The following is a 19,646-nucleotide window of genomic DNA, read 5'->3' as shown; positions in this document are numbered from 1 at the left end:
TTTTTTTTTTTTTTATTTGTTTTCAATAGTTATTTCTTACCACACTCCCTTTCGTTTTCATTCGTTACGATCGAAAATTAAGAAATCGTTTGACGGCTATCGTTCACGCCGACGTGATTTTTATAATCCTGTAATACGAACACGATCTGTGTTAATTTTTTTTCTATTTTTGCTTTTATACTTGTTTAAGAAAAAAGGAAAAGAAGGAAAAAGAAAAATAAGAGGAAAGAAGGTAAAAAGAAATCTAATCTGCTTTGTTCCCGAATGTTTATCTAATTAATTAATGCTTTTACGATACTTTTATTTTATTTCTCCATTATTATCGAGTAATACAAATTGAACGCTTCAAACGGATCATACTTCCAACGAGTTTGAGTCGTTGCTATCATCGACGTCTATCCTTTCATCATAGGTAACCATTGAAAGATAATGATTTGCTAATGGCTTTAAGCGGCTTAAGAGAGATTCATTATGAAGATTTCGCGATAGAACGAGAGGAGATTTTCGTTGAGAGAAAGAGAGAGAGAGAGACAATGAAAAGAAAGAAACAGATAGACAGAGACAGAGACAGAGAGAGAGAGAGAGAGACAGAGAGAGAGAGAGAGGGAGATAACTATCTACGAAATAAATAAAATTAATCTTTATGTATAACAAATTTAATTCTTTATCAATTCGAAGGAAAAGAACGATACTTCTTTTAATATACGATAGAATCTTCCTCTTATTTTTCTTTTTCTTTTTCTTTCATTTCTTTTCTTCCATTTACGTACGCGAACGAAATTCTCACAGGAATTACGAGTACATTCTCTAATCTCTGCGATGAGGAAAATGAAAGAGAAAGATAGAGAGAGAGAGAGAGAGAGAGAGAGAGAGAGAGAGAGAGAGAGAGAGAGAGAGAGAGAGAGAGAATTAACGTTCAAATAACGATTTCACGGAGGTACAACATCATACGCGAGGCGGTCACCGTATTCCTTCGCAAACTTTCCCGTGGGCTTAATAAACTTCATCGTAGTTTCCTGGGAAAGTCGAAGAATTAAACGTGACGCTGTGCGCAACGTCGCGTTATACGTTTAACGGTTAAACGGCCTTTATGGTACGAAACGTTATAGCGCGCAAACCATCGAGACGGACTAGTGTTTTGTTCTTTCACAAACACATACACACACACACACAGAGAGACACACATATACATACGCGTATCTCAGATCCTTGGGCAACCGTACGTTACTTGGGAAAAGCTAATTTCGAAAGTGCATCGTCGAGAAACGGAGAGAGAGAAAGAGAAAGAGAGAGGGACAGACAGAAAGAAAAAAGAGAGAGAGAGAGAGAGAGAGAGAGAGAGACAGAGAGAAGGACTAGATCGAGGGAAGGAACTTTAACATGACCATTTAATAGCAGTTTCCCAACTTTTCTCTTTCGAGTATCCTAATGACGAAAAGATTTTATACTCGCTCGAAATCGAGACGATGCGGAAGGAAAGAGAGGAAGATGATACCGAGTTGCTTTCCATCTACTTTGTTTCTTATACTACAGTTTCCCTTCGAGGTTCCTTGATGTTTCCGTTTTCTACAGTTTCGTTCTTCTTTTAATATTCCAAAATCTTGGACGATAATCTTTCAACTTCATCATTTGTTATATGAGATATTTCGATACAGATAAATAGATTATTTATTTATTAACGTAGTGATAACATCGTACTCGGTAAAAAAAATTCTAAAAAAGATATTATTTATTTATCTAACATGGCCGTACTCGAACGAAATACATTTGTTAAATGATCATTCGATCCAATTGCACGGACAAATTCTTCGTTTACGCGATTATCGATCGAATCGATCGTACGTGTTATGAAAAATAAAGAGGAAAGAAAGGAAGGAAAAAAAAAGGAAAAAGAAATATCCGGTATTGTCGTCAAAACAAGAATTTCTTTGGATAGATAGATGTAGCGAGCTTTAGTAATCGCATGTAGGACCGCGGGAGAGTTGGATGGAAGGGTGAGAGGGAGAAGGAGGGAGTTAGAACCGGTAAGCCGATAATTGGTGCCTGTTCGACTCAGATAAGGTCTCTACACCATCGACTACAGTCTTATACTCTAAGAAACTTCCACTTAATTACTCCGTATTGCTCCGACCATACGATTACTCTCTTTACTTTTTTCATCTCGGACCAATAAGCTTTGAACAAGTGAAAACGAGTTTTCAAACGGTCAACGAAACGAATTAGCCTCATGGAACAAACGCGACATAAACGTAACGTTTTATATTGCCTCCCTTTTTTTTTTGATTATTCATTTTATATATATATATATACATGTGTGTGTGTGTGTGTGTGTGTGTGTGTAATTGCATTAGATAGAATATTTTGTTTTATTTGTCTGTTTGTTTGTTTCTTCATTTCTTTTTTTTTTCTCATTTGGTAATCGAAACAAATATGATTTATTTGCATCCGATGAATTTCATTTTCATCAATGAATATGCAGATTATGGCACCAGTCGAATATTTGTTAAACATATGAAATAAATCGTATTCCCTTATTTATTGATTTCATTCGAACGATTATAATACATCTCGAACAACGAACAATGGTTTAGTTTCAACGTACGGATTACGTTCTACGTTACGAGTCGTACGTTAATCCAGTGCCAGGGAAATGCGTGCAGTTAATTATGGTAGACAAAGGCTTACACCCAACGGATCAATAGGTCAGCCATACATACAGATAAATTCATTGGACCATACGGCGAACCGTGTTGTGTCATTGATACCGTCGATATTAAACAGATTTCGATTTTCTCTATGAAAAATAGGTTAAGGAAGAGAAACGGGTTTACGTTATTTAAATCGAATTGGTTCTTTCTACTTTTCCTTCTTTTTTCTTTTAAACGACGCAACATAAAAAAATAATAAAAGAGTATATAGAAAAAAAAAAGAAAGAAAACTACGCCGGCATCAACAGTGAAAGAATTTTCTACCACACTTCCTCGGTTTATCGTCCTTCGACGTTCAAATTCCTAGCGATATCGATTATTGAAAAAAAAAAGTGAATACAAAAAAGAAAACAAAAGAAAAGAAAAGAGACGAAAATAGAAAAAAGAAATAAGAGAGAGAGAGAGAGAGAGAGAAATACAAATATTAGCGCAACGTTCTTCAATTTTCTATCCAAGCTTTCCAAGTCCATCCGTATCGAATCTATTCTTTTTCCCAAATATAGTACCAGCTTTTATACGTTATATAGCTATATAATACATATATATGTATATATATATTATATATATATACTATATATATATATATGTATAGACAGACATATACATCCAGGTGTACGCGTGCTCACAAGAGAGAAAATAGAGGCTACCTTCCTATAGACGCATTTTTAATGCGAATGTTTCCACGTCGACGCAAATATTTACGAGTCGAGTCGACTCGTAAACAATGAAACCCAAGGGATTGCAAGGGGTATGAAAAGACTGATCACTTAAAAGATCTCCCCAGGTAGCAGAAAAATATGTCAGCTTCTCCGTTACCTACATTATAAGTATATGCCACGCGATATTTCTTTAGGTTTTACTTCAAGTTCCTTCGAGATATATACAAAATACGATGCACGTGATGCATGATTTCACGCTTCTCCGAGAAATAGGAACGACGTTTTTTTTAAACAAAGCCTCCTCAAAGGGACGTTTCCAAATTGGATATCTTGCGTTCGAAAGATCATTCTCTTGAAAAAGAAAAAAAAAAAAGAATAGAAGAAGAACAAAAAGAGAGATACAAAAGGAAAAGAACAGCAAAATATACGAAAGAAAAGAAGAAAAAGAAGGAAAAAAGGAATGGCAGTCTAGGGAAATTTCAAGTTATTTAACTTGAACTGCTAATCGAGTATTAAGTTCGACGAATTCATTTTCCAGAGAGAAAAATAAAGAGACGAAGAAAAAGAAAGTAAAAAAGAAAAAAGAAAAAAAGAAAGAGATCGCGTAATCCTTTCGTACGTCTACGAGAAATGATCGGACAAATTATCGATCTTAAACGATTTCGTAATGACATTTGCATTTCGTATGAGCACATGATACAACTGTTAAGAAAAAGAATGGACAATAGAAATAAAATGGTAGAGAAAGAGAAAGAGAAAGAGAAGGTATCTCATCGAACGTATCTCATTGGCCATAGCACATACACGAACTCGATTAACGGACGCACTTAACGAAGTCGATGATTACGCGTCCGGTGTTAAACCCATTGGAACATCCAGCATCAAGCTCGAAACGTTCCCTCTTGAAACGATGCCGAGCTTCTGTTTCGACCGATCCTTCCTACGTGGAATACGAGTACAGAACTCCGCTCATAGGCGGATCTTCCAATCAGCACTTCTAAGCGAGTTCCGCAAACTCATTTGCCTGTTTAGTTCGCGAGAGACAAACGGAGACAGATAGATAGATGAACAGAAAGAGAGAGAGAGAGAGAGAGAGAGAGAGAGAGAGAGAGAGAGAGAGAGAGAGAAAGCGTATGAGAGAGATAGAAGAGAGAGAATCCATAGATTCTACATATACATATGTACATGTATACATATATATATATATATACAACACATACATACATACGTACATTCATTCATAGAGTATGATTACTAAGCTATGCTAGTAGTAGTCCGGCAAAGATTTGCATTGGTCTCAAGCACACTCCATATGATGAATTTGATCGAGTACGCTCTCGATTCTTGACTCACGACTCTCGAACGCGTTCGATCGATCCGGAAGCTCGTTCTCCTCGCCCAAACGACGAATCTCCCCCTTTCCAATCCCCAACTCCAACACCACCATCACCACCTTTTCCTCCTCCACTATCGCCCACCTTCCCACCCACTTCTCTTCTTCCTTACTCTTTTGCTCCTCCATCAGTTTACACGCTAGTTCACAAAGTTTCCTCTATTAATGCGAACTCACAACCGATTCACAAATAAAGATTTCCAAGTGTTATATCAATATGTAGACACCCGTTATGAGAATCTGCTTCGTTAAGTGAAATTTCTTGCAAAAAAAAAAAAGAAAGAAAAGAGAGAAGTTATTCTTTAAAAAAAAAGAAAAAAGAAAAAAAGGATAAGAAAGTAATGGAGCGTTGCTCGTTTTCTATATCTTTCTTTCCTTTTCTTTTCTTTTCTTTTCTTTTTTTTTTTTTCTTACAAGGATTTTATATTATCCCGCGTTCTTTGTTGAGTAACAAAGAAGACAAGTAATGAGATAACATCTTTCATACTTCAATCTCGATGGTTGAAATCTCGAACAATACGTCGATATTTCTTGACGATCTTGTTAGTCGCTTTCATGGTTTTACTTTCTTCGAAATGGTTACAAGAGAAACTCCAGTGACTCACTAATTACCTCATTTACAAATTTTACCCTATTTCGTCGTTACCTTTCTTCTCTAACCCTCCTCCGTACAACCTATTTCTCATTTTTACTACATTTTATTTCGAATTTCAATTCTAACGAGTCAACGTAATAGAATAATTTCTTCCATAAATTATAAGAACATATCTAATAACGAAGTGAAATATAAATATTTATTTATTTATTTATTTATTTATTTACTTATTTATTTATTTAATAAAATTGACTTAGTAAAAACCATAATTTTCAAGTCTAATAGAAAAAAGAAAGCTTTCAAATCTTTAGAAGGTGTTTCCAGCTCGACTGCATTAATTTATTCTCAATATAGCGTTTACTCTCATAAAATATTAAAATATAAGGCGATTAAGTATGCATCGAAAGCTTTCACGATAATGCGTCGCTCTATTCGTCGACACAACTTTATGAATTTTTCTAACATTAATGACGTATCTTTGCGGTCGTGGATTAAACATGTGACGAAGCAAAAAGATTAAAAAAAAAAAAAAAACCAACGAAAAGAACAGACGAACAAACAAACAAACGAACAAACGATCAAACAAACAAACAAACAAACAAACAAACAAACAATGCGAGCAGCTGGAGTATTCAGAAAACGTCGACGCCATATACGAGAGTAATAACAAAATGGAAAAGAGCAACGCTGACCATACGAAAGATCCGGGCAATTAATTTTTCTCCCAGGACGTGAGTGAAAACGTGCGAGTTCGATCTATCGAACAGTACGAAAATATCGAGGTCGATCGAGAAACCATACCCCAAGCTTTTCGTATACTATTGGAGAAACATACGCGCGCAGACGCACATACACACACATACATATACATATATACACATATATAGATAAACTAACATATAGTAGCAGTTTGCACATGTATTTTACTTAAGTTCGCTTATGCAAGGGCACTCGCGCGTGCGCGCGCGTTCCAGCGCATACTCGTTTGCCAGGATCATTGATATATTTCGAGGTTTACGACTTGAGCCAAAGTTCGTCTAATATATGAGAAAACTTCGATTGTAAGTTCTCTCTCGGTCGCCATTCACGCGCGTTTTACCTCCTTTCACGAGAGTGTACGGCGTCGTCCTCCATCGGCTTCCTCGTTCTTACATTTAGCAAGGGTGTTCGCTTTCTCGACTCCGTTTGTCTGTATTGACCTGTCGCGATATTTTTCGCGATTGAAACGTAAACCGAGAAAGACGGCTGCGTTTCTTCGTTCAATGCAAATTTTCATGTTTACGTTGTTACGTCGCGAGAAAAAAGAAGAAAGCAAAGGGAGAAAAAAGACAGAGAGAGAGAGAGAGAGAGAGAGAGAGAGAGAGAGAGAGAGAGAGAGAGAGAAAGAGAGAAATAAAATAAAATAAAAGTTAAGATTTATTTAAGGAAAAATGTTCGATCAGAAAATTATTTTCTTAAGTAGTGAACAATTTCTACCGTGTTTTTTTTCTTTGTTTTTTCTTTCTGTTTTGTTTTAATCTCCATCACATTCATATGCTCGCTTTTGAAGATCGCATAGAAATCTCCGATGATCGTCCGTTTACTCTCGGACATAGCGTAATAACATTGGTGAATTCATTATCGCGAACGAAAAAGCATATCAACGTTTAATAGTTCCAAATAAAAGAGAAAATGCAACGATGCACGATGTCCTTCCACCGATATGATTTTATCGCTATTCGAGTTCGTTCGTTCGCGCATAAATCAAAATGAATTTCGGCGACCGACCGAACGCGTGAGTACTTAGGTACACCAGGTAGGTGGTACGTAGATACGTAAATTTCCCATAAACGTTCGCATTTCCGTGTATTTTCATTTTAAATATGAAATTCGAAGTTTTAGCGACGAATCCTTCCCGAATCGTGCTCTCTCTCTCTCTCCCTCTCTCTCTCTCTCTCTCTCTCTCTCTCTCTCTCAATACTTTTCAATTTTTCCTTAAAATATAAATTTCTATTTATTTTGATAACATTGATACATTAACGATTAATATTATTTGCGGTTATCGTTACCGTTGGCCATTGATACTAAACTAATTTATAATTTCCGATTAATCACCAAAGAAATTAATTAATAATCTAACGAAGGGGCTTCCCGAACAAACGGGCTTATGATATCATATCGAAATTATAATGTTTGTTTGACAGAATTTCATTTGCATAACGTGTTGAAGTCGCTGAGAAAGTATCGATCGCGTACGAACGTTGATGACGTTATTAAAACAAGTTTTCAAAGAGTAACGAGTCGGCAAAACATGTAGAAATTTTTTAATTAACGAGCTTGTCACGAAATATTCTTTATTTACTCGAAGCTGGATAAGTCGACCATTAGCTATTAAGAAAATACAGGTTATGGTAGATTCCTTTCATCAAGGACGCGATCGATCGAGCATGATTTACATCGATGGACTATCCGCTTAAGCGAGAGCAAAGAGCGTCGATGACCCGTGAGTTAAACCTTTCATAGCTTCCTACTTGCTTTAAAGAATATTCAAGGGATATTATACAACGTAAATAGTTATAGCATCGCTCTATCAAATTATCTTATTTCTAATATTTGGATATTCCCAATTTTATCGATTAGTTTCATTATTTCTCGATATCAAATAATTAATCTTCATTGTTTCTTTTGTAAAATGTATCTTAACTAGCTGCGGAAATATTTTATTAAACAAAAATAAAAAAAAACAAAAAAAACAAAAAAAAACAAAAAAGAAGAAAAAGAAGAAGAAGAAATAAAAGGAACAAATGTCTTCAAATTTCATATAGCGTAACAATTTTTGACGAGTATCGAAATTCCAAGAAAATTTATTTAGGCCCTCGCAGAAGTTCGAAATTTGTTGTATCTGGAATAACCTCGAGGCATTTAATTTCCAGAGGTACGATGACACACACACACATATATATGTACACACATATATACACACACATATATATATATATATATATATAGAGAGAGAGAGAGAGAGAGAGAGAGAAATAGATAGATAAATAGATAGATAGATAGATAGATAGATAGACAGATAGATAGATAGATAGAAAGAGAGAGAGAGAGAGTTTCGAAAAGAGAAAAGGCGAGCAAGGTCGAGAGCGGAAATGCGCACCGGCTGCGACGACATGAGCGTGGCAATCAAGAGGCGCGGCATGTTGATAAATTTTCCCCAAAACGAGCGTTCGTTTGCACGTGCGCTAGATTATATTCTTCTTTACTTTATTTTCCTTTCTTTTTTATTTTTTCATTTTGCATTTTTTCTTTTATTTCTTCTCTTCTTTCTTCCCCCCCCCCTTTTTTTTTAATATAACCAAAAATGATACGTAAAATGATTTAAAGTCTACCTCATCGAATTCGATATTTTATAATATCAAAGTTAATGAAATAATATTTCTCACCGTACGATTTATATAATATTTATAATATATTTGTTTTATAGATTTAATGCGCGAGTACACACAAACTCGCACACAAGAAAATGAATAAATTATTACGAACGAATATGTAGCTTTTTGTCGAATGGATCGAAATCTATTAATGTGAATAATAAATATGAGAGAGAATTTAGAAATAATGCGCTTTAATTTATAAATATTTGGAAAATTCTCGATTATCGCGGTAAAAATCTAATACTTATTATTTTAATTTGGTCCATCGCGTCCCTTCAAAAACAGTAATTATAACGTTATGTAAATTCATTAATAGTCATTTACGAGCATACCCATCATCCTTATCGTATTCGTAGTTTGCACAAGTTGCTTAACTCTACAGAGACGGTCAGTTGTTCCTTTCAAACGTTACTTTTTTTATGGTTGTCTTTCACTACGAGATAGTATGTAACAAACTTGATAGGATTACGTAGTATACCCGTAAAGAATATACTTCTCGAGGTCGTTTAATGGTGATACCAATTTTACGAGAAAAATATACTTTTTCTTTTTACGATTGTAATCTTCGAATCGTACAAAAGAAAGTTATATTTTTCTACTTTATTGTTAACGAAGAATAAAGGAAAGAAAAATTGAGAGAGAAAGAAAATGAAATAAGAAAATTATATTGCCGAAGTAAAATCTATAATTATCGTAATAAAATTTTATACATACGTAGGAAATTCCTATGATAATCCTTATCTACGAACTATTCATGTGACATAAGCCAGACAGACATACTACGAGCGACGTTCTACGGTGCGATGTTTCGATAGAAACAAGGAATTCAACATCCGGTATTCAGCTATCACGTTAGGCGTCGCATCGGTGCCACCAATGAGAGAAGTCCTTTGGACTTGAGACGCGTGATATCCTGATTACCGACGTTGCGTCGAGCGTGAGAATGTCTACGGTTGAAATAGTTTGACATCTTGAGAAATTAGTCTCCGGAAACTAACACATATCTCTTCATTTGTATTAATTTCATGGAAATAAAAATCTATTATTTATAATATCTCAGGAATTCATCGACAAAAGAGATATAAGTTTCAATAATGAAAATCGTATTTAAACTGACCAGAGAGAATTGAAATTTTTGTAGAAATCGATTTTGTATTTATTTATTTATTTATTTCTTCTTTTTGTTTTTACATATTCATATATTGTGAACTTTTTAAAAATATCGTTTACGTTTTACTCGAACATATCTCGAGAAACCGAATTGAAAAAAATGCATTGTTACGATTTCACAATAACGAATAACTCGAGTTTTTTATTACACGAACGTCACTTTGTCCATTTTATTTTCCATCATATTTTTCAGATTTAATAATTAATAGATGAAAGCCTGAGGAAGAAAAAAATAAAAATATACACTTTTTATTTTTCGTCCGTTCGACTGGAATCGGTGGTATAAACGGATTTTTATATTGGAACGTCGATATTATTGACCTGGAAATGATTCACATGGGATTTTCTTATTTTTTAAATGGTATCAATCGATAACTCTAAAAAGAGAAAAAGAAAAAAAGTTTTCATATTCATTCGAAGTTTTGTTATAAATAAATAAACCCGAGCCAATTTTTTTTCAATTTCGAATCTCTCTTATCCCCTTGACTCTTTTTTTAACCATCATTTTAAAGATAGAGAGAAATATTTATAATCGTGTAAAATAATTTTTTAAATGTCAATTGAAAGTCGAATTTAAATGAAAACAACGTTCGAACTAGTTTACCACTTTCCGATCGTAATTCGGAATGAATTAATCCGTTTTTTAATTAATTTTTCTTATCAGATTCCTTTGAAAAATCTTCTTAAGAAAGACTATATAAAAATATTATTAATTCTTTATTTTTAAAACATTATTTGACCTCAAACTTCTTATAAAAAAAAAAAAAAAAAAAAATACGATTTACTAATTCTTCCAAAATCTCTAAATGGTCGGAAAAAAGATTTCATTACGACCTTCTCTTTTTTTTTGTTTTACAATAAAAGATCAATACTTTTTCTATTTTACGACATTCTTGCGACATTGTGTCAAACGTAAAAAAATGAAAGAAAAAGAAAAAAAAAGAAGAAGACAGAAGAAAAACAGAATAAAATAAATAAAAAAAAAAAGATAAAAAAGAAAGAAAAGAAAAAAAGAAAATTACAAAATAATTAATGGAAGACAGAGAATCTAAACGATTATTATCGCATAATAATACGATTGCGAGGGTCGACAATAAAAGTCGGCGCCATTATCGACAGTTAGTTACGTGGATGTCGATTATAATCGACAGTCATATATATACTCCTACAGATTGCTGGGGTTGTCAAAGTTGACGTTAGGAATGAAAAGATTTAAAGGAAGAAAATATATAAATTTGTCAAGATATCAACTATAAGTTGAAAGTTCTTTTAGGAAAGGTACGTCAAACGGTGCCTGTTGATCTCGAACGTAGAGAAAATAAGTACTTTTACTTGGGAAGTAGGATTTATAAGAAAATACCATCGCTATCAGGACGTTAAAACAAGATGTAGTTTTGCACTCTCGTTCACGTGCAAAACGTAAATCGCGAAAGAGTTGCTTCGCCAACTTTCTTTAGCCATTGTCCCGGACCGTCTAGTACTCGACATCGGTCGGGTCCCTTTGTTCCTAGTAATTAACAAACTTCCTTCAACGTTCGGAAATATGCTCGCTAATGTAGAGAAAGGTCCCACTTACTCTCTCTCTCTCTCTCTCTCTCTCTTTCTCTCTCTCTCTCTCTTTCTCTCTCTGCCTATGTTATTAACATCTTTCCTCTATTTCGATCAATGCAAAAAATTTACATCGAAAATTGCGATTTTATGATTGATCGTCTCACATTACCTTCAAATACTATATAATAATAATAATAATAATAATAATAATAATAATAATAATAATAATGATGATGATGATGATGATGAAAAGATGATTAATTAAAAATCTCCAATCGTTTATTTCACTTCTCATTTATTTCATAAGATTATTATTAAAACATTCAAACTCTTTGATGGTGTTAATCGAAGAACCAAAGGTGAAATATAAAAGAATGATCGAACGCCCTTTTATCGAGAACGTAAAAACTTCGAGTAGATATAATACAAAGAAATCCATTTCTCGAGATATCTTCCTTACTTTTTCCTAGCCAGGAGATTTAAAAGAAAGTTGAGACAAAGGGGTTTCTTGAATCGCAGTTGTCTCGATGATTGAGTCGTCTCTCTATCTTGAAACGCCACTACTTCAGTTATGAATTTCGTATTCTCTTCAATCTTAGTCGGAGCTAGCTAGTCGGTCGACCGGTTGGTTCTAAGAGTTAATTAATTATAGGAGAATAGTGAAAGAGAGAAAGAGCGTTGTAAGCGATTAAAGAAATTCTTCTTCTTCTTCTTTTTTTTTCCTTTTTTATTTATTTATTTATCTATTTTTTTTTTTTTTCATTCGATTATCGAAAGGAAAAAATTAATTCGACGAGTTGGATCTTTTTCTTATTTTTTTTTTAAAATTTCATTATATATTTTTTTATTTATTTATATATATATATATTTTTATGTTTATTTATTTACTTATTTCTTTTTAAATTTAATCCTCCTCCCTCTCCTCCTTCTCCTCGATATTATTACTCGTATATTCAATTTCGTATCAACATTGACGTGGCCATTAGCGCATGTAACAACTATATTCAAATGTACCCGTTGAAACCGATGAGTATTATCCCCCGAAAACAGACTGATTGAAATACCTGAAATGAAACGTTCGAGCGTATAAAAGCTCGCTACGTTTCATACATTTCGAGAATTCACGTTAATAACAGTGATGACGGGTTAGAGTAAAAGCACGAGTAACAATTTTGAAATTCTGATGTTTCGTCGATATCCAATCCTTTTGTCCTCTTACAATAGTTGGATAATTCTTTTCCTTTTTTTTTTGTTTGCAAAATTTATACGTCGAAAAATTATTAAATTTATGAATTCTCGGGAAAATATTTTCTCATTACGAAAGAAACGTGGCGCCGATCGATCGTAAATGGAAATCGAGCGTAATTGCGTTACGTCGTATGCCAAAAAATAATTCATGTTTACTCGGACATGCATGCCCGAGTTATCATTCAATTCGAAAAAGAATAGAACTTGTAAAACGACTTGTTGAGGCACGATCGATCATACTGCACATATTCTGTTTTGACTACGTAGTTTTTATCAAAAAATTTTACGTCGTTTACCAAATAGATTTATAACAAAATCATTTCTTTGAAAAGTCAAACTCACTTATAAGATTAATCGAACCGATAACAGGACAATTACGATAACTAATATTGATAAATACATATTTGTGTATAATATATTTACAACTAAGATAACTGATAATTTGTAATACGTGATGTGATGGCAAATGTTCCGATATTGAGTCGAATATCGAGTGTGTTGCGATTCCAAAGGATTGTTATCGAATGCGTTGTTATATATTGTGACGAGTTATAAATCGATTCATGCATATCGAGTGATACGTCGAATGATGGATATATCGAACGACCTATACACAATTCCCAACTTAAAAAAAAAGAAAGCTCGTTTTGTTAGTTAGAAAAGTTTATTTCGATTTGATAACTGCGAGGATATTTTGATCGAAAACTTTTTCAAAATATTTCCATAGATTTATTTCGAAAATAAAACATTCTCTTCTACTAAAAGTTAAAATCAAAAAATGCTAATAATATATTCGAATAATTTCGCTGAGAATTTTTCGAATATTATCGCTCTTTAAAAGTATTTTGATATACAAAGGTTGTACAAACATATATATATATATACACACAGAGATACATAAATACATAAGCTTTCTACAACAAAGATTTTCTTTATAATTTCGCAGATAAGTTTACTATGTTCGAATAATGAAACAATATCAATACGTTGAACGAACTCCATCGTAATAATTAACGATTCAATAAGTATAGGTAAATATTGACACTAAAGCTGAACAACAACTGGTATCGATAACAAAATTGATTAGATTAATTTCGTTGATGGCGTTTGAGTTCGATTAACAATTATTTCATTCGATTCCGATATAATATCCCAGGCAAGATCAAAATTAGAAATACGATTCGATGATTACATTTTATTACTCAAAAACTTAACAGACACTTCGTATTTAACAAATAAAAAAAAAAAAAAAAGGAAAAAATACAAAGAAAAAGTAACATAATTTAAGTGAAAAAAAAAGTAATACGAATAAAGAAAATTATGATTAACTTCGAATGTAATAAATAAAACTTCTCGAAATCATCCGAATAAAAATATTGAGAAAATTTTAAATGTACCGTTCGTATTTCGTCGAAATCTTTTCGTTAAGGGTACGTTCAATATATTAAATACGTCCCGTAAGAAAAGCAAAGTGCAACCCGTACATTTTCCTTTCGTCTCGACGCTAGCCGAAGGAATAATGAAATTCTCCTCACGTTAATGGCCAGGTGGTTATTCGATTTCTCTTAGAAAAGGATCCAAGTAATTCTATTCCCTTATCGCGCACGTATGAAAGACTTTGTTGAAGGACATTGGATAAATCGATACGAACTAAGAAAACGAGAATGAATCGATGTCAAATAAAATTTGACGAACAAAAAAATGAAGTAAAATAAAATAAAATAAAATAAAATAAAATAATAAAGAAAATAGAAATAAAAAATAATAAATGACCATCATTCTTATCATACAAAAATACGTACTCTCTTTCTCTTTCCCTTTTTTTTTCTGTACATATATATCTCTCGAAATGAAAAAAAAGGAGAACAAGAATTAAAAAAAAAAAAAGAACTCTCGAGACATATTTCAAACAGCAACTCCATTTTGATAGCGCGTATCAAAATCATCCTTGAAGGAAGATAAATTTAGTTGAGAGGTGAAATGGTGGGGGTGGCAAGGGAAAGTGGGAGAGTATTATTCATTCGTTTGTAGTCTATCGCTAGTAGAGTAACGACGATCCCATTAACACGAGCCCGCTTCGAAACTTTCTAAACGCAATCTCCAGCTCTTTGGGCAAGTAGAGAAGATGGTTCATAAAGCCTTCCTCTTTATCACTAATGAGAATCGCCTTGTCATAAATACGTAATACGTTCCATACCCGTATACCCGGCCGCGACGACCTTAAAAACCTTGTCTGGAAATGCAACCGGGAAATGTTTAAAACCGCGAAATAATTATCCTCAATCATGAAAAATTAAGAACAAAACGAATATAAATATTCGATTATAAGTCGTGTCGTCACGATCGTTGCGATACGAATAATAAAATAAAATAAAAAAAGAAAAAAAAAAAATAATTATCAAAGATACTCTCTGTCCGAAGAACGAACGATTAATGGTTTATTTTTCGAGTTAGCTTCGATTTGGCGTCTCTGATGCGGTGATCCACCCATTAAAGATATACCTAAACTTTTTCAATTAAATGCTTGTCCGTAAGTTTTAAATGAGTTAGTAGTATAGCTGCTGTGTCGGTTAGTTGTGTGTGTGTGTTGTATTCGGTTACATGCACACGAGTGTATGAACAAGAGTTAAAAAGGAAAAGAAGGATAAAAACTATGTGCCGAGTAAAAAGACGTTCCTTCGAAAAGTCCTTAGAAAACGCGACGAACTTACCAAGAGACAAAGAAGTTATTGCATTTCTTCGAAAGAAATATCCGGAAATGTCAAGAAGCAATCGGGATAGTTTTTATCACAGACCAGTGCTATCAAACACGTGCTTTATTACATCTATTTATAGTAAATTTTACAAACTTATTTGTGCAATGACGATTGCATTATAAAAAGTACATATATTATACTGTTATCATGATTGAAGTATTAAAATCGTAAATTAGAATTCACGGTTAAGTAATAAAGTTTAAACTCATTTGTGTGTGACGAAAGAAATCAAAATTACACACACACACACACACACACACATATAGACACATTTTTATTTTTATTTATAACACTGACAAGAGAGAAAAAGAAAGAGAGAGAGAGAGAGAGAGAGAGAGAGAGAGGAAGAAACAAGATATCCTGCATCAAAAGATTCAAGTCTATAATTGTTCCCTGACAATATCCTCGATATTACGAGAGAGAACAATCAATAAATCGATGTTAAAATCTTTTTTTAGATAGATAGACGATTTCACGACTAACGAGCAATCGAATTTGAAATATGTAACATCTTTTTGACAAGTCAACGTCGTGGTTATCGACAGAAATGTAGACGAAAGAGAGGAACACTCTCGCAACGTTGAAAATGAATTAATGAGAAACCATGACGTTACGAAACATGTTTTCTTTTTTATTATTTCCTTTCTCTCTTCCTCCCCCCCCCTCTCTCTCTCTCTTCCTCTCTCTTTCGTTTTCTCCATCATTATATAACACTTTGAAAGAGATATCTCTCTTCGTTTTCAGAACAGAAATGTAACGCTTTAATCGATTCCCATCTATTCATTTGATCGTTCACAACAATCGGTCGAACGGATGAAATTATTTTCCACAATAATTTTCAAATCTTATTGAAATTTCAAATGAATTTTACGTTTGTAAATATTAAAATACAACGTATCCTGCATGGTATAATTAATATTTCATATGAATGTTGAAATAATTAAATATAACAATTCGGGATTATTAATTAATGCTTACGGCAACAACGCATTGATAAATTTAATTGATCAATCAATATACATCTTTTTCCTTATGGCAATTTCCCATAAGCATAAATCAGCAAAATTCATAAACTGAATACTACACTAATTTCGATCTCGTAACTAAATGATAATAAGATAAAAACAAAAAAAAAACAAAAAAAAACAGGAAAAAGTAGTACGATATTTTTTTTTTTATTTAATAATCTTATTGAAAAGATCGTTGATAATATACGAATGCGTCTATGGGGTGGAGAGCATGCAAGCATGATGGTTAACCATTAGCACTAGAGAACTAGCTACTGCTTTGGTTACTATGCTTAGGATATCGTGACACTCTTGACCTTTCGACGAGCCTATGTGTATAAATCAAAGCCTGTACAAGTCTCTCTCTCTCTCTCTCCTCCTCCTCCTCCTCCTCCTCCTCTTCTCTCTCCCTTTCTCTGTGTGACTTTGTCTCTCTCTCTCTCTCTCTCTCTCTCTAACTCCAATGCCTTACTGAACTATCGAGTCAAACGTGACACGAATCCTATGCATGGCTACAACCATTGTCGGCTCGCTTATCTTGATTATTCTAACGTAAAGGGCACGTAGGAATGATAAAATATTTGTGACGTTCTAGGACACTATGAAATGCCACGAAACCATTAGACCATCAATATTTCAACGAATAAATATACTTTTGAAACGATTAAGTAAACGATAACAATATATTTATTAACTACACGGTTAATTCAAACAACTTTGATATTATACCTGATTCTATTAAAGAGAAAAAGGACGGCCGGTGTAGGGAAATTTTTACAAGGACATCAAATTAACAGTTTGTTTTAATTATTTCAACAGTGAAACGCTAGTGTTCGGCTTTTATTATTAATTTTAATAGTAATGCTTTTAATAGCAATTAACTATAAAAAAAAAACTTGGTTTACTTCGTTGATTTTTACATCGTTGATTTAAAACATAAAAAAAGAAGAGAAGAAAAAAAAAAGAAAAAGGAAAAAAAGGAAAAAGAAAAAAGAAAAATTGAGTAAGACCAAAATAGAGCTTTCTATTCGTTAGTCAAGGTATATGTATATGTATATATACATGTATACACACATATATATATATATATATACATACACATATATACATACACCAGTTCGTCCGACATTCCTCTTTATGCCGAGAAAGAGTAAGAGAGAGAGAGAAAGAGAGTGAGAGAGAGAGAGAGAGTGAGAGAGAAAAGGGTCGACGCGTTTGAGGGTTAATCTTCTCGGCACATATTGCGTTGAAGGCTTGTGCCCACGCGTTATATTGAATAGGAGAAAAAGAGAAGGAGAGAATTCACGTGCGAGCTTAAAGTGTCGCGTCGCAACACCTTCGCATTTCCATTTGTGGCGAACCAAAGAACTGCCGAGAGGCATGTCGTACCTTTCGAAAACCGGGTCAAGCGTTTCAGATGGAGTATGAAAACTCCGACGCGAGAGTCCCTCTGTCCTGCTCGACAAGAGAGACGAGAAAGCTCGCTTTACGCGAATGAGAGACACGAACACGCTTGCTTTCCTACTTTCCCTTTGCGACAAGGACAATGCGTGTCTCGACTCGGAAGAAAATCTCATCACAAATCTTTTTCTCTTTCTCTCTCTCTCTCTCTCTCTCTCTCTCTCTTTCTTTTTCTCTCTTTTATTTCGTCACGTCTATCAACTACGAAACTTTCGACCTTTTCAAATCCATTTTTCATTTCTCATTTTGATCCTACAATTTTATTACTAAAATCACGTTGTTCCCCTTCATACGTATATATATATATATATATATATATATATATATATATGTTTGTGTGTACATTTGTATAACATTTTATAGAAAAAAAAAGGGAAAATATTCCATAAGATTAGAAAAGTACGACGAGTCTATTTGGAAAAATAAAGAAGAAAAGAAAAGAAAAGAAAAACAAAGAAAAAAAACATGGTCGTTTAATTGTTATTTTTTCATTCGCTTTTTAAATCCCTAGAAATCGAACTCGCTCTTTGTCTCTCTCTCTCTCTTCCTTTCATTTTCTCCTAAGTAGTACGAGTCGACGATAAGCAAGACCGAAGTGGCGCCGGAGGAGATAAAGTCGGTTTGTACGTTGCCACGAGATCGTTTTATCGAATCATCGAGAACGAGCAGAAGGTCGGTCGGAAAGGAAAGCTGAATAAGGAAAAGACGGGAAAGAACGAAGATAGAGAGACAGAGACAGAGACAGAGACAGAGAGATCAAATACGTAGGAAGTTGAGATGGTGGGTAACGCGTGGTCAGATCAAAGAAGCCGCAAGCGACCTCGATTTTACCTTCGCGCACTTTACCTTTCGAGCTCTCTTCCTGCAACCGTACTAGCACCAAGAACATCCACCTCTGTCACCAACAGTTTTACACCCTTCCTTTTGCTATCCAATATCCGTTGAGAATACATACATATAATACATACATACATACATACATACATACATACATACATAAATATATAAAAAATATATAAACTTATCCACGTAAACACATATATACACAACAGTTTTACCTATGTACCTAGCGATTCTACTTTTCCATTCGTTCAAAATTACTCTCTCATTCTAGCATAAGACGAGGCCAAGAAACTAAATCGAAAAAGGATGAGGTGAAAGATACGAAAAGGAAGAGAGTGAGGACAACGAAATATCGGATCTTCGGCTTTAAAGAGAAAACATTCGTAAAGGAAGATACGGTAAGAGTAAGAAGGGCTGGGCTCTCGTTTTATAAATACATAGACAAACACGAGTAGATACAAACGACTACTTTTTCTCATTCTCTCTCTCTCTCTCTCTCTCTCTCTCTCTCTCTCTCTCTCTCTCTCTCTTTCTTTTCCTTTCTTGTTTTCTCAAGAATCGCACGCTACTCTATGTGATCTTAAGATAGGATCGTGAACGGAATCGGATCTAAAAAGAGTTAGAAATGTCTACTTTTTACTTCATAAGGGTTTTATTTCTTTTTTTGTTTTGCTTCTTTCTTTCTTTCTTTCTTTTTTTTTCTCGTTTTCTCGAATTTTCCTCGTTCCTTCTAGTTTTATATCCTCCGGTTCCTTCCTGGAAATACAGTTTTAAATAATTTCGCATGATCATCGCGAAACGTCGAACTTGATTGATTTGTCGATAAAAAGCAAGAGATT

The sequence above is a fragment of the Vespula pensylvanica genome, chromosome 2 (assembly GCF_014466175.1).
Source record: "Vespula pensylvanica isolate Volc-1 chromosome 2, ASM1446617v1, whole genome shotgun sequence".
Taxonomy (NCBI): Eukaryota; Metazoa; Arthropoda; class Insecta; order Hymenoptera; family Vespidae; genus Vespula; species Vespula pensylvanica.
This window is presented reverse-complemented; position numbering follows the sequence as displayed.